This window comes from Gymnodraco acuticeps, unplaced genomic scaffold (assembly GCF_902827175.1).
Source record: "Gymnodraco acuticeps unplaced genomic scaffold, fGymAcu1.1, whole genome shotgun sequence".
Classification (NCBI taxonomy): domain Eukaryota; kingdom Metazoa; phylum Chordata; class Actinopteri; order Perciformes; family Bathydraconidae; genus Gymnodraco; species Gymnodraco acuticeps.
The window spans coordinates 411,205-427,673 of NW_022990047.1; the positions used below are offsets into that span (position 1 = coordinate 411,205).

Below are 16,469 nucleotides of genomic sequence, written 5' to 3' on the forward strand. Positions count from 1 at the left end.
AGTACGGGGATGTCATGCGAAATGAGAGTTGTACAGCCCAAGTCTCCATCATGGGCTGAGAAGACAGATTGGTACCTGAACAACAAAGACTTTACGCCTGTCTTTTCCTGCTCAGTCAATGAAGACATGTCCAATGTATCTAACCTATCGTGCACTGAGGGGGCAGCTGTCTGAGAGGAAACAGCTGCAAAGGATGACCCCACCTCAGTCACACCTGCGGGAAGGCTGACAACCTGGGCAGCACTCAAGACACCAAGACCAGTACGTGGGTAAAGCAGAACTTCGGTCGTCCCCACATTGACCACAGGGACGTATGCTGTACCCCGGACAACCTGTACGAGGCATGGTGAGGCGAGCAGCCCAGCTGGTAAGCCCGACTCTGGGGGCTCGAACAGAGCACTTTGACCAGAAAGCTGTTCAGGACAGGTACTAGCAACCAGCTTCATCACCCCTCCAGGTATGCGCACTACATGCTTTCCCCGGACCCTCGAAATGCCAGTGAGTTTCCCTGGAACCTGAGCGGGAGACTGGTGGACCTCCTGTAGAGCTGCGATGACAGCAACAGGTGCCTGTGACACGATGGGTGTGTCAAAAAGAGAAGAGCCAAAGGCCCCGAAGAGCTCTCGATAGCAGCGACGAATCACATTCATCCCCAGGATTCCAGGGACAGGAGACACAGCACCAGGGGGGTCCTTAACGATCAGGATCCCACAACGGGACATCACTTTAACACACAGCTCTACATCAAGTTCCAAGTAGCCAATGTATGGAATGGCTAAGCCGTTAGCTACTCGCAGCTGTAGCGAGTGACAAGAGCGAAGGCGATCAAAGCCCCAAGGTGCAAACTTCTCCAAAAAGAAACTCTCAGTGACTATGGACACCATGGAACCAGTGTCCACCAAGCACGGGACAGTTACACCTCCGATCATAACATTAATGTTTGGACAAGAGCCAATTAAGTCAGCTGCGGCACCTTCTAGTGAACCTGTAGACTCCCCAACTGAGCTGTGGCTCGGCAGCTCAGTGGGTTTTAGTTTTCCGACCGGTAGGAGGGATGGGCTGGCAGAGAAGCACTGGAGTTAACGCCAGCAACAGAATTACTACGATGTCGGGGGGGAGCCCGCACACCATCACACTCCCGAGCAAGATGTCCAGGCTGCTGGCACCTTCGGCATATTAAAGGACCACTACTAGAAGTTTGGCCTTGGAAGCGAGGCATCTGCAGGGAGGCTACAGTCTGGGTAAGTGTGTTCAGCTGCTCCTGTTGACGTTTCATAAGATCCATCAACTCACTCAACCCTGGCCCAGGTGGATTGACCTGAGGGGGGGATTGAAAGTGAACCTGGGGGGGTTGTAAGCGACCCTGCACTCCATACTGAAGACCATAAGCTGATGGCAGAGAGGAGCTACGCCCTCTAGTACCCCCTGGAAGACCCTCCCTTTCCCACCTAATAGCCTTGCCACGAAGTTCCAACAAGGTGGCTGTAGGCTGGCGAAGAACAAGCTGTTTAAGCTCCCGGCGGAGAGAACTGTCCAGAACATGCTCAATAAACTGATCCCGAAGGAGAACATCTGCATTGGGCATCCCATGAGGTGCATGCTGCTCAACCTGAGCCATTAAAGCCATGAGGGCTAAGGAGAACTCCTGAAGGGTCTCACCTTCAAGTTGGTGCCGAGAAAAGAAAGCTTGTTGTAAGGTGACATAAGACTGAGCACAACCATAAAGCTCCCTTAAGATGGTGAACACTGTCTGAGTCTCCTCGCTCTATAGCCCAGGGCGAAACTTGATCTCCTCCTTCGCCTCTCCCTCCAAATGATCAAATATGTAGAGGGCTTGGTCCGCAGCAGAAAGATGGCAGGCACGCACACATGCCTGTACTTCTTCTATCCATTCAGTTACGCCCATGCCTGTCTTGCCACTAAACATGGGACACTTACGATCCCTTGGAATAACAATAACCCGCTCAGCAGCAGTGACACCTGCATACATGTCAGGACGACCCGGCGCAGAAGAAACACCACCAGAGTCCATCCGCGAAGCAGCATGCTCCTGACGAAGTTTCTCGTTGTCTGCCCTAAGCTCCATCACTAGCTCGCGGAGCTGCTGCATCTCGTCCTCCATAACAACTGAGGAAAGCTACACCAAAGCCACACAAAATGGTATGAAGAGAGGGATCCCTATATTACACTCACAACATGGAACAGTCTGCAAAAAGAATGGAAAATTACCAAGCTAGTACCACTACATGTTTTTAAAGCTCGGTTGGATGCTACAAAATCAGATGCTGTTGGTACCTGTACTTGTGGTTAAATATGTAAATTGTAATCCCTGTACATTTTGCTGTATGATGTCCTTTTGTTGTTCTGTTGTTTATGTCTTCTTGTGGAACCTACTGCTGCAGGTCTCCCTTGAAAAATAGATCATTGATCTCAATGGGATTTTACCTGGATAAATAAAGGTTTTGAATTGAATTGACACACTGCTGTTTTGGGCTCTACAATTACATATATGGGAAAAGACACTTACTGCTGAAACTAAACATCAAAAAGGTAAGAAAACTAAACAAAAACGTATCTCTGCCCCTTTAACATGGTGATCCTGCCGACAACGCCAGAATGTGGCGGTGTGGTGCTCACGGTTACGGCGTCCCAACTTTTACAGCTAGGCGCTGCCACAGAGCCCACCAGGAAGGGAGAATGTTTATGGCACCCCTGGAAAGAGGTTTAAAATGACTGGTGAATAGCCTACTTAAGTTTATTGAATTAAAAGTTATCTATGGGGAAATTCATACATACCAGCCTGTGCGGCCAGTTGCAGCCACAGAGCCCACAGGGAAGGGAGAGAGAGACCCAACAATCCCACGGCCAAATCCCACTGTGACATGAATAACAGTCAGTACACCAGAGAAACCAAGCTGAAGGTGAGAATACGGCAGACAACGGCAACTCACCAATAGTTGCAACACTGCAAGACCGGGAACCTCCGGAGGAGCCAATCCTCCTCAAACGCACCGGGCGTCAGCTGCGCTAAAACAGAGTAGTGTCAAACCGGGTGTCGCTCGTGCCCATGAATAAATGACAGAATGCAAGATGTTTTACCTGTCTGGTAGAGAGTGTGATGCGCGAGCTGCCACGCCAAACAATCCACGCGGCCACAAAGGAGAAGCGGAGGGGGAGGGAGCAGATTTGTCTCCTCCACTTAAATAGCAGGTGCGCAAAATAGCAGGTGCACTGGCATGGTGCCAAGCAGCGTCACAGAGGGAGGAGACGTGACGTCCGGTCACATCTAGTACAGGGGTGCACATAACTGGTACGCAGGTTATGTGCGTAATCTGAAATGCGTCCCGTCACTTGTGTCACAAAGCGCATTTGCGTACCGACGTACTTGTGAAGCTTTTCCAGAAGGCGGTTAGATCACCGGACGACAGAGTCGGTCTCCGTGTGCACAGACAAGCAGAGATGGGGTCGTTACTAAAAAAAAGTAATATATTACATATTACTTTTTAAAAAAGTAATATATTACACTACTTCGTTACTCTCTACATAAAGTAACTCGTTACTTTACTCGTTACTTTACTTGCAGGGCCGGCCCGCCCCTCCCTACAGGCAGATCACGCAGACTGCGGTGCACCTACAGTGTGCGCGCCACAGTTTTGCCTCTGCGAGACTCCACTTGCACCCCCAATTACTATTGCATTAAGGAAGACATAACACAAGTCTTTCTTTTTATATGCTCTAAAATAGGCTACCAGCCTACCACAACAAACTAACAGTCTGTCAAACGTCAAGACACTAATTAATTAAACCAGTTCAAGACGCATTATTATTATCATTCTTTATGAGGGCAGTAACGGTAAGGTATCTAATTACTTATGTATTTAGTATTCCATAACTTAGTAATAGAGATGGTCAAACTAAAATGGTAGAGACAGAATTCCTACAATGAAGCGGGACATTGAACTGTTCACCCGTGAGAGGGCGATCAACAAAAGAGAGCGAGCGGCCCCGTTGAGGGAGTTTACAGATGAAAAGACTCATCCATGTTTATGCAGCACTGCACGTGGAGATGTGGTCTCGCAAGTCGCGCAGATTACATAGGCCTACATGTATATAAACCTGCGGCGGAAACCCCTCTAGTCTGTCAGTGAGTGTGATTATTTTATAAAAGTAACGAAGTAACGCGTGTCGGGGCAATGTTAGTAACTGTAGTGTGATTACCAAATTATAAAAGTAACGCGTTACACTACTCCGTTACCGACAATCGTGCTATTATTGCAGTAACGCGTTGTTAACGTCGGTCTGTACAACGGCATTGTGCCAAAACTACGCCAACCGGCTGCGGAGGGAGACTCCCCCCCTTCACTGGAGAACTGCGCTAAAACAGCTGATCACAACATTCACACTCTGTGGTCACGAAGTACTCCACCTAGCCCCCCCCCCCCCCCTGTTGATATAAATCAACACGTAATGAAATAAGACCCCACTGTTTGATGATTGATAGGTGCTCTCTTTCATTTTGACACACAGAAAAATGTTACAATAAACATGTTAAATGGATATATTGTGGTGATTGACATTATTCACCCACGGATCTATGGGTTGGGGCAGCGCCATATAGAAGAGTTACGACAACGGAAGTCCAAAAACGGTTATCGTCACGTGGTTCATGTAGACGAGGATCGTTCCCCGGAAGTTCATGGCGGGCAATGTGAATGTGTTGATAACAGGAGATAGAACTACGATTTTTGGTAATTATTAGTGAATAAAGGTTTTGATTTGCAATATTTATACAATAAATCAATATGTGTATGTATTTACATCAATACGTTTTAAAAAATAGAATAGAATTTGCTAATATTAAGTGATAATATTAGGATTAGTGTGAACAACTAGTTTACATGTTAGGCTAACAGTGCCTTGGTTGCCTGTTGCTGTTTATTTATAGCTTTGAATTCTTTAAAACCAATATTATCTTCTTAAACTTGTATGGTAGTCAGGAGCATCACTTTCTAATGTTTATTGATATATTTAGAGGGAGGGGATCTAAAGTAATGCTTTAAAATTCAGATTAGATTAATTTCTACCATTTTCTTAAATTCATGGTAGTTTCAGTAATCCCCTGGTAATTGAGGACACAAGTTATCTAAATGACTAATGTCATCTTTATGGCTTTCAGAAAGGACAAGTGACTATCAAAGGACTAGCAGCAGCAGCATGATGATGATGATGTTAAATGTGTTGTTTTAGGAACATCCATTGCAAATACATGGAATTCAATAAACATTGAATAGCATATCATGCAGTTTGTCTGTTCCTTTTCCTCCGTGTTGTCCTGGTTTGCTGTGCTGCCTCCTAGTCGCCACCATGGTTTGCTGTGCTGCCTGGGATGCTCAAATCGCTCTGAGAAAGGAGTACGAATGTACGGCTTCCCCACTGACACAGAGCGGAGGAAAAAATGGCTGACTCAAGTCAGCAGGAGCAATTTTACGACCAACAGCAAAAAAATATGTGATTTAATTATATACAAACACTGCATTTGCACTTTTTCACAAAACGAAAACCACACCATTGGGAAAGCTTAATGTTTTGTTTAATACAAAAAAACAGGGAAAGGCTTGAAAAACACTGAGAGTTGAGACTCAGGGTGCAGGGTGAGGGTCTCAGTGCAGGTATTCAGGCTCCATTGAATCCCCCTCTGGTTCTTGTGCTGAAAGAGGGAGTAACAGACAGGAGAAAGGGTTATACACAGGGCTGCACATAACTGGTGCGCATGCGCACCTCCGCCAAAAAAAGAGCACCGGGTCATTTGAAAAAAGGCGCATTTGTGTACCAAAATTGAGAGAGGGAGAGAGAGAGAGAAGAGAGGAGAGAGGAGAGAAAGATATTTGCGAGTTGAATATGAACTCAGGGTCGGCCCGTAGCACTGGCGTTATAGATGTTCGCCTAGGGCGCTATATCTGGGGAGTCGCTGCGCTGGCAGTTCTGGGAGGGAAAAAAACATTTTTGACCGTTGGGGCTCATCCTAATTTTCGGCCTTGATGTAACAATATTCATAATTAAGTAAATGTAACACCCTTTTCACCCCGGTTACACGTTTCATTTGCCCTGTACAATGGGCGCTGTAAGTGATGAAAATGGGGGATGTTGGCTTATCTGGCGCCCGCAGCTCACAGCCAAAATGCCAATGAGCGAGGGAGAGAGAGAAGGGCACACCACCCGGTGTTGTTATTAGAATCTGGTGCTAGCATCTCTAACGGATATAAGAAGAAGATGTTTCTACAATAATGTGGAGGGAGAGTTCTCTCCAGTCAGACTGAGAGGCTGATACTACAGCTCAGTGAGGTAAATTACTCTGAGTGTTTAGATAGTTCACTTTAGTCTAAGTTCAAACAGTTTGGTCACAATTTATGTAAACACATATTTCCAAGGCACTACTTTATAATTATTGGGATAAACAGGTTTGAAATCATTCTAATGCATAATATAGGACAGTAACCAAAAATATCCTTTAAAACTGGAGAGATCCAAAAAAAAAATGCATAAATAAATGTTAAGGTAAAATAATATATGAATGAACAACACAAATAAAATAAGTTACATTCATTTGTTATTGGCTATGGTAGGTTATTGGTTATGTTCACATACTTATTTGATTACATCCACTTGTCTAAGATGACAACAGAGACTTTCGACCCAAACCCAGCTGTTGACTTGTGGATGGATGCAAGCAGCTAATCGCAGACTCAACCAGAGAGGAAGTAGTAGGCCTACATCATCAGCTACCATGTCTGACACAGAGGAAGACAGTGAAGAGAACAGTCAGGAGGGTAGTGATGACAGCTTGTAGGATTACTGGTCGTGCTAATGTTGTCTTGTGTTCACCTCTGCATGTGTGTTCTGTGTTCACCTCTGCATGTGTGTTCAGTGCCGTGTGTCTGGCAAATAAAGTCAAGACCCCCTCAAAAGTTACAGTTTATTTCATTTTAAGGATGAGCACCAAGCAAAATCTCCAGGTGCTCCTTTGAGAACCAGGGCAAAAAAGTGATGTGCACCCCTGGTTATACACACCTATATAGCACACCTATTGGATGGGAAATTACCTTGGGGAGATAAGGTGTTTACTTATATAAAACAGTAGTATTAAACTTACCTTGTGTTTTCACTCTCACTTAAGTCCCTCTCCCTTTGCCATCAATCCAAAATCAGCTGAGCTGCAACATTATACAGACAGGTAATAATCAACATAATCACAAGGACACAATATGGCTCTGCTAAAAACACTCACTCTTACACGCACCAAAGTTATATTTATCTAATATTTAACTCCCTCCACCCCCGCATACAATCCCGTTTAGAAGCCCCTCTTCTCTAATTCAACAACGTTGGACCAAATAGACATTAAGAGAACGGAATTTACAATTAAAAGGCTGTTCAACGTGTGTTGCTAACTTGCTTCGGTATCCTAGCTTAATCTGTTATCTGTAATCGTTCCCTAAATCTACTAATTTAGGGATAATCCACTGACATCCTTTAATACACATGTTAATTTGAATCAGATGTACTGATAATATCCGCAATATAAATCTTTAAACTTCTTCTTACCTTTAAAAGTCCGTCAGGAACGGTCTATTATGCTGCAACTCTATAGCTCTGCTAGCCTTGGCGCTAACTTCCGGGGAACGATTGAGAGGCTCCACGATCCGCCATTGCTGTAAAAAAAGTGGTCCATTGGAGTGAACGGAGATGACATAACTCTCAGTCTATATGGCGCTGGGTTGGGGTATTGTTCCGTACGGACATTTGAGTGAGCCGGACTTCCTGTTTCCGCCGGTCTTCGCTTCCCGGGCGGGCATGAAGTTGTTTACATGTGTGTTCAGATGCTAAATAAAAGTATAGCTTGTGTTGAACTGTTGTGAACGATTCATCTCTTGAATGCTCTTATGCTGACGTCATATCTGTCAATCTGTCAATCACACAGCTGGTTCTAATAAAGGGATCATTGCTGGCTCACTCGGAGAACTCAGTCAGTGTCATGTGAACTACAATGCAAGTGTGTGGCGTCTTTTATTCCTCCGTAGTATTAGTCCAAGGCTATCTAGACCTTTGCTGGTAATGGCTGCTGCGCCAACAGGTTATGGGCCCAGAAAGGATTTTGGAAACCGATGGAATCGTTTGTGCTTTGACGGAGATGAGAAAAACTATGAGTTGTGGGAAACAAAGTTTCTTGGCCACCTGCGTCGACAAAGGCTGAAAAGCACCATATTGAAAGAGCCTGACAGTGGCGGAGGCGAAGAGGACGCAGAAGGAGCCGCGGTAAGAGCTGCAGAAGACGCTGATAAAAATGAAGAAGTCTACGCTGAACTTATTCAATTGTTGGACGATACAAGTTTGTCTCTGGTCATGAGAGATGCAGCGGACGATGGGAGAAAGGCGTTGAAGATTCTGAGGGATCACTACGCAGGTACAGGAAAACCGTGTGTGATCAGCTTGTATACAGAGCTTACGTCTCTCCAGAAATATGCTAATGAAAGCATCACAAACTATATTATACGAGCAGAGACTGCTATCACAGCACTGAGGAATGCAGAAGAGATTTTGAGTGACGGTTTATTGATAGCTATGATTCTGAAGGGGCTGCCAGCGTAATTTAAGCCGTTTTCTATCCACACTACACAAAGTGATGAGAAGATCACCTTCGCCGAGTTCAAGACCAAGCTGAGGAGCTACGAGAGCACTGAGAAGTTCAGTGGGAGCTCAGTTGATGACAGCGTGATGAAAGTAAGAGGCAAAGACTTTGATGTGAAGCTGCTGACCTGTTATACTTGCGGCCAGAAGGGTCACAGGGCCCGCGAGTGCAAGGCTGCTGGTCACGGGGAACAACAGAGACAGTGGTGCCGTTTTTGCAGGAGTTCCACGCACAGAGATGCAAACTGCAGGCGGAGAGGACGACGAGACAACGTAAAACAGGCCATGGACGAAGAGGACCACGACCACCACCACACATTCGCCTTCAAGGCCCGCGAACGACAGGTGGACAGCGACCCGGGCGATGGACTGAAGCAAAGAGGGCTTATTGTCGACACCGGTGCTACATCGCACATAGTGACTGACATGAACAAATTCCAAGACTTTGACGGGAGTTTCGAGCCACGAAAACATGTCCTGGAGTTGGCTGTAGCAGTGAGGGCCTCTGGCATAGCGCTGAAGAGAGGTGCAGCCAAAGTTTGGCTGAGAGACAATACGGGTCGAGAGGTGGAGACGATGCTGACGGGGGCGCTGTACGTCCCATCCTTTCCCCAAGACATTTTCTCGGTCAAAGCAGCGACGACCAATGTCAGCCACGGTCGTATTCAAAGAAGGACAGAACAAGCTCATTCACGAGAACGGTACGACATTTGATATTAAGGTGTATGATAGATTGTTTTATTTAAACACAGTTAATGATGACAATGTTGATGAATGTCATGGGTGTTATGATATCAAAACATGGCACGAAATTCTAGGTCACTGTAACTACGAAGATGTGTTGAAATTGCAAAAAGTCACAGAGGGTATGACAATTAAAGGCAAAACTGATACATCTAATTTGACATGTGAAGTGTGCACAAAATGGAAATGTGTTCAGAGCAGGAGCAGAGAACCAGATGAAAGGGCAAAGGCTGCACTGCAGCTTGTACACACAGATTTGTCTGGACCTATAGATCCTACAGCTAAAGATGGGTTCAGATACACATTAGCATTTACTGATGACTATTCAGGAGCAATTTTCGTTTATTTTTTGCAATCTAAGAGTGACACAGTCAAGGCTACTGAGAAGTACATTGCTGACGTTTTACCTTATGGAAAAATCAAATGCATTAGATCTGATAATGGTACTGAGTATACTTCTGGTCAATTTCAGTCATTGCTAAGTAGAAATGCCATCAGACATGAGACCTCAGCTCCTTATTCACCCCATCAAAATGGGACAGCTGAGAGAAATTGGAGAACATTGTTTGAAATGGCAAGATGCATGCTAATTGAGAGTAACCTACCAAAAGAGTTGTGGACATATGCAGTTATGACTGCTGCTGTCATTCGAAATAGGTGTTACAACAAACGTGTAGGACAGACTCCATACTACATGTTGAAAGGAAAGAAGCCTAACCTTTCAAAAATGAGAACATTTGGGTCACCATGCTATGCTTACAAGCAAAACAAGAAAACGTTGGATTCAAGATCTGAAAAGGGTATTTTTGTAGGCTATGATAAGAACAGCCCTGCTTATTTGGTGTTTTATCCTGACACAGGAAAAGTACTCAAAAATAGGTTGGTCAAATTAATCACCAAGAGTGTCATTGAGAGTCAGACTCAAACAGAGCAGGAAACGGATGATGAAGATTTCAGTATGAGGAGAGCTGTAAACCACCTACCAAAAATTGAAAAGGCAAATGTAATCCCAAAAGAGTCACAGGAAAATGAGACTGAGATTTGTGATAACATTCAGACAGGTGAAGGCCAAAGTAGCCAGAGGACATCTTACCCACAAAGGGAAAGAAAACCTCCTCAATATTTGAAGGATTATGAGTGTAAAGTCGAATCTGATGACCAAGGAGAACTAACCCTTGATTACTGTTATAGAGTTATTTGTGATGTGCCCCAAACATTGAAGGAGGCTATGACATCACCAAATTCTCAATTATGGGCTCAAGCTATGGAGGAGGAAATGGATTCACGAAGGGAAAATGACACATTTACCCTGACCACACTGCCAGAAGGTAAACATGCAGTGGGGGGCAGATGGGTTTACACAGTGAAAGATAACCCAGTTAAAACATGCAAAGCCAGGTATGTAGCAAAAGGCTATAGTCAAGTGTCTGGTATTGATTATAAGGAAACCTTTTCTCCAACTGCAAATATGACATCTGTACATAGTCTAATGCAAATCGCAGTACAACATGATTTAGAATTGCATCAAATGGATGTTAAAACGGCATATTTACATGCTCCTATAGACTGTGAGTTGTTTATGGAACAACCTGAAGGATTTGAGGTTAAGTCAGAGAAGGGGGAGAAACTGGTCTGTAAACTTAACAAATCACTGTATGGTCTGAAACAATCAGGACGGAATTGGAATAAAATGCTCCATGATTATCTAAGTGAAAATGGTTTTATTCAAAATCCGGCTGACCATTGTGTTTACAGTAAACTAACATCTAAAGGTGAAAGGATTATTTTGATAATCTGGGTTGATGATCTTATCATTGCAGGAAGCAACAGTCAAACAATCCAAAATGTAAAAGACATTTTGGGAGCCAAATTTAAGATGAAAGATCTTGGCAAACTTAAGAACTTTCTAGGCATTGATTTCACACAGATAGATGGTGAAATAAAGATGAACCAGAAAAGGTACATCATGAAAATATTGCAAAGGTTTGACATGTCTGACTGCAAGGCAAGATCGACTCCATGCGAGTATAAACAACAATTTGACAATGAAGGTGAATCTGTTGATCAAAAGAGGTATCGTGAAGTGGTAGGCAGCTTGATTTATGTGATGACATGTACTAGACCTGATCTAAGTTTTATTGTCAGTAAGTTGTCTCAACACTTATCCGAACCAAAAGAACAGCATATGGTAACAGCAAAACATGTGTTGAGATACTTGAAGGGAACTGTAGACCAGGAGTTGTGTTACAAGAGAAGTGATTCAAAACTAAAACTTGTTGCATATTGTGATGCTGATTGGGCAGCAGATCAAAATGACAGACGGAGCACAACTGGGTACTGTTTTAGTCTATGTCAGACAGGACCTGTTATTTCCTGGAAATCTAAGAAACAGCCTACAGTTGCTTTATCCACATGTGAAGCAGAATATATGGCATTGGCAGCTGCTACACAGGAAATTGTTTATCTTGTGCAATTATTAAAAGGAATGGACAGTGGAAATGATTATGCACCAGTGACAATCTTTGAGGACAACCAAGGGGCAATTGCACTATCAAAGAATCCTGTGTGTCGTCAAAGGTGTAAACATGTTGATATCAAATATCATTTTGTTCGATCTGCAGTTAGTGATGGAAACATTATTATTGAATACTGCCCAACAACAGAAATGGTAGCTGATATTTTAACCAAGCCTCTAACAAAGGGCATGATTGAAAAGTTTGTGTATTTCATTTTTGGTGTTGAAGGTTAAAATGAAAAAAAGTGTAAATGTATGTCAAAGGTTGTCAGAATAAGATCAAGTGGGGGTGTTGAACTGTTGTGAACGATTCATCTCTTGAATGCTCTTATGCTGACGTCATATCTGTCAATCTGTCAATCACACAGCTGGTTCTAATAAAGGGATCATTGCTGGCACACTCGGAGAACTCAGTCAGTGTCATGTGAACTACAATGCAAGTGTGTGGCGTCTTTTATTCCTCCGTAGTATTAGTCCAAGGCTATCTAGACCTTTGCTGGTAATGGCTGCTGCGCCAACAGCTTGTAACTTTGATACCCCGCCTCCGACTCCCGTCTCTCGGCACTACATTGGTGACCCCGACATAAGTCTCGTTGAAGGATCCGAGACTGAATCGAGCATGGCAAATAACGCAGTTTTTTTCAAACTGCCGGAGTTTTGGGAGACATCTGCAGCTGCATGGTTCGCTCAGGCGGAGGCTCAGTTCGCCCTCCGCGGAGGGACTGACGACGCAGTACGCTATTTTCACGTCGTTTCGGCGCTGGGGAGCTCCACTGCGACCCGGACGGTGGGCTTTATTACATCTCCTCCTGCCCAGGATAAATATGCAGCGTTCAAGGCTTTCCTGCTAAAGACTTTCGAGCTGTCACGGTCGGAACGGGCCCGACGCCTGCTCGCTATTCATAGCCTGGGGGACAACAAGCCTTCTGACCACATGGAGATGATGCTCAGCCTGCTGGGTACGGAAGAACCTAATTTGTTGTTCATAGAACTGTTTCTTCGGCACATGCCGCCGCATGTACAGACAGCGCTCGCTAACACGGCTATTACTGAGCCCCGCGCTTTGGCCGAAGAAGCTGACCGGTTCTTCCTGGCAACCCAGCGTTTTGCCCCTGAGGTGCTGGCCCCGACACGCAGCGGCACCTTCCCTGGTACAGGCATGCCACCTAGCAGAAGCTCCGGGGCCGACGTTAGCAACTCCAGCCCTGGCCTGTGTTATTACCATGCACGCTACGGGGCGAAAGCGAAGATGTGCCGTCCTCCCTGCACCTACAAGGTAATGGGAAACGCCAAGGCCTGCGCTCGATAGTGGCCGCGAGCGTGGGCACATCCAACCGGCTCCTGTTTATCAGGGACACCCTCTCTGGTCGCAGACTCCTTTGTGACACAGGAGCCCAGCGGAGCGTCCTGCCGGCTACCGTGGAGGACGCTGCCGGTAGAGGCCACGGCCCACCTTTAACGTCCGCTAACGACACCCCTATTCGCACCTATGGCACAAAGACAGTGGACCTGTGCTTCGAGGGTCAGCGGTTTAAGTGGGATTTCGTCACGGCTGACATCTCCTTCGCTCTCCTCGGCGCAGACTTCCTGTGCGCTCACGGACTGCTGGTGGATGTCAAGAACAGCCGCCTGGTGGACGCACTGACGTTTGCCTCGTTCACGTGTACCCGCGGCAAGGCGTCATTCAGCGGGCTCTCCAGCTCACTCTCACAGGGCGACAAGTTCCAGCACCTTCTCAGTGAGTTTCCCGACTTGACGCAGCCCACCTTTTCCGCTGCCACTACCAAACATGGGGTAGAGCACCACATTGACACTGAAGGCCCCCCTGTCTACGCTAGGGCCCGGCGGCTCAACCCTGACATGCTGGCAGTCGCCAAGTCGGAGTTCGTCAACATGGAGCGTCTGGGCATCATCCGCCGCTCAGACAGCCCTTGGGCTTCGCCGCTTAACATGGTCCCTAAATCAGCCGGTGGCTGGCGACCGTGTGGTGACTACCGCCGCCTTAACGACGCCACTACGCCAGACCGCTACCCGGTCCCTCACATCCAGGACTTCTCTGCACACCTGACGGGCAAGCTGGTTTTCTCCAAGGTGGATCTGGTGCGGAGCTACCACCAGGTTCCGGTGCACCCCTCGGACGTCCCCAAAACTGCGGTAATTACGCCGTTTGGGCTTTTCGAGTTCCTGCGTATGCCGTTTGGACTTAAGAACGCAGCTCAGTCCTTTCAGCGGCTGATGGATTCAGCGCTCAGAGACATGCCATTCATCTTCGTCTATTTAGACGACATCCTGGTCGCCAGCTCCTCCTCCGAAGAGCACCAGGCACATCTCCGGGTCCTTTTCGCGAGGCTCAACCAACATGGCCTGATTATCAACCCGGCGAAGTGTCAGTTCGGGTTGTCCTCCATCCATTTCCTCGGGCACCTCATCAGCAAGGATGGGGCCGCCCCCCTCCCGTCGAAAGTGGAGGCCGTGTCTGCCTTTCCACGACCGCCTACAGCTGGGGCGCTCCGAGAGTTCCTCGGGATGGTGACGTTTTATCACCGGTTCATCCGCCGGGCGGCCCACACCATGCGCCCGCTGTACGAGGCCCTCAGGGACAAATCCCCTGGCCAGGCCATAGACTGGACGGCTGAAAGGGAGGTCGCTTTCAACGCCACCAAAGCCGCCCTGAGTGAAGCCGCCATGTTGGCTCACCCGTCACACAGGGCTCCCATCGCTATCACCACCGACACGTCTGACTACGCAGTGGGCGCGGTGCATGAACAATGGGTCGACGGCGCCTGGCAACCGCTCGCCTTTTTCAGTCGCCAGTTGACTCCCAGGGAGCGCAAGTACAGCACTTTCGACAGAGAACTCCTTGGTCTCTATTTGGCGGTTCGCCACTTCCGTTTCCTGCTGGAAGGCCGGGAGTTTGCGGCGTTCGTGGATCACAAGCCACTGACCTTCTGCATGTCCAAGGTGGCCGAGCCGTGGTCCGCCCGACAGCAACGCCAGCTTTCGTACATCTCTGAGTACACCACGGACATACGACACATCGCTAGCAAGGCTAACGTGGTCGCGGACTGCCTCTCCAGAGCGGTCATCGGAGCTGTGCAGCTGGGCCTCGATTACCTCCGCATGGGCGCTGACCAGGCCTCTGACCACGGGGTCCAGACCTTCAAGGCCTCGGTCACGGGATTACGCCTGGAGGAGGTCACGGTCGGTGACTCTGGTGCAAAGCTGTGGTGTGACGTCTCCACGGGCCAGCCTCGACCGCTGGTCCCTGCGGACTGGTGTGGACCCGTTTTTGAGGCGGTTCACAATCTTTGCCACCCCGGTAGGAAGCCGTCCGTGAAGTTGTTGTCGCAGAAGTTTGTGTGGCAGGGGCTTAAGAAGGACGTGAGGTCCTGGGTCGACTCGTGCGTGGCCTGTCAACGGGCCAAAGTCCACCGCCATACTAGGGCCCCTTTTGAACTTTTTGCGGTTCCTGAGAGGAGGTTTGACCATGTCAATGTCAACCTCGTAGGTCCGCTTCCCCCCTCTCACGGTTTCACCTACCTGTTTACGATGATGGACAGGACGACCCGCTGGCCCGAGGCCGTTCCCCTCGCCTCGACATCAGCTTCCGACGTCGCCCGCGCTTTCATCGGCACGTGGGTGGCGCGCTTCGGGACCCCGTCTGACCTCTCCTCTGACCGCGGTTCTCAGTTCACCTCGGAGCTGTGGAACGCTGTTGCTGTGGGTTTGGGGGTCAAGCTGCACCGCACCACCGCATATCACCCCCAGGCTAACGGATTGTGTGAGCGGTTTCACCGGTCCATGAAGGCGTCACTGCATGCCGGCTTGACAGACGGCAACTGGGTGGATAAGCTCCCGTGGGTTATGCTCGGCCTCAGGTGTGCCCCCAAAGAAGACCTGCAGTCCTCGTCGGCGGAACTCGTCGCTACGGGTCCCCGGGGAATTCATTCCCACTGCCACTGTGCCCTGGTCTGCAGCCGGGCAGCGCTCCTCCCTGCTGGAGACCGCCGGGACATTCACGCCCGTCCCCACGTCGCAGCACAGCAACCCAGCTTTCCGGGTGTCCCCCGGATTACGGTCGGCAGATTTCGTTTTTATTCGCCACGACGCCCACCGCGGTCCCCTGCGGCCCCCTTACGACGGTCCGTTCAGGGTCATACGTCACGGGGACAAGAGCCTGGTGGTGGACGTTGGTGGCAGCTCTGAGACTGTGTCCGTTGATCGGATTAAGCCTGCTCACATGGACATTTCCAGGCCGTTGGAGTTGGCTCTGCCACCACGTCGGGGCCGCCCTCCCATGGCCCGCCCCTCGCCCCCTGGGGGGATGCCCTCGCCCTCGTTGGCGCCCCTGCCCTCGCCTGCGGCCTCGCCTGCGGCCCCACCCTCCTCGGCCCCTGTGGTCCGTACGCGCCGGGGTCGGGTGGTACTTCCTCCCAGGCACGAGGATTTTGACTATGGGTGAATACTGGGGGGGCTTGTGTGGTGATTGACATTATTCACCCACGGATCTATGGGTTGGGGTATT

The 16,469-nt window shown here is 48.1% G+C and overlaps 1 long non-coding RNA gene across 1 annotated transcript; it reads right to left on the minus strand.

Annotated features, from left to right (window-relative positions):
- Positions 1–2,517: 2,517 nt before the first annotated feature.
- Positions 2,518–3,222, minus strand: LOC117545683. The gene is made up of 3 exons (XR_004568877.1): positions 3,100–3,222; positions 2,797–3,022; positions 2,518–2,712 (listed from the first exon to the last, which is right to left on the minus strand). It is a non-coding gene; the product is annotated as an uncharacterized LOC117545683 (long non-coding RNA).
- Positions 3,223–16,469: the final 13,247 nt, after the last annotated feature.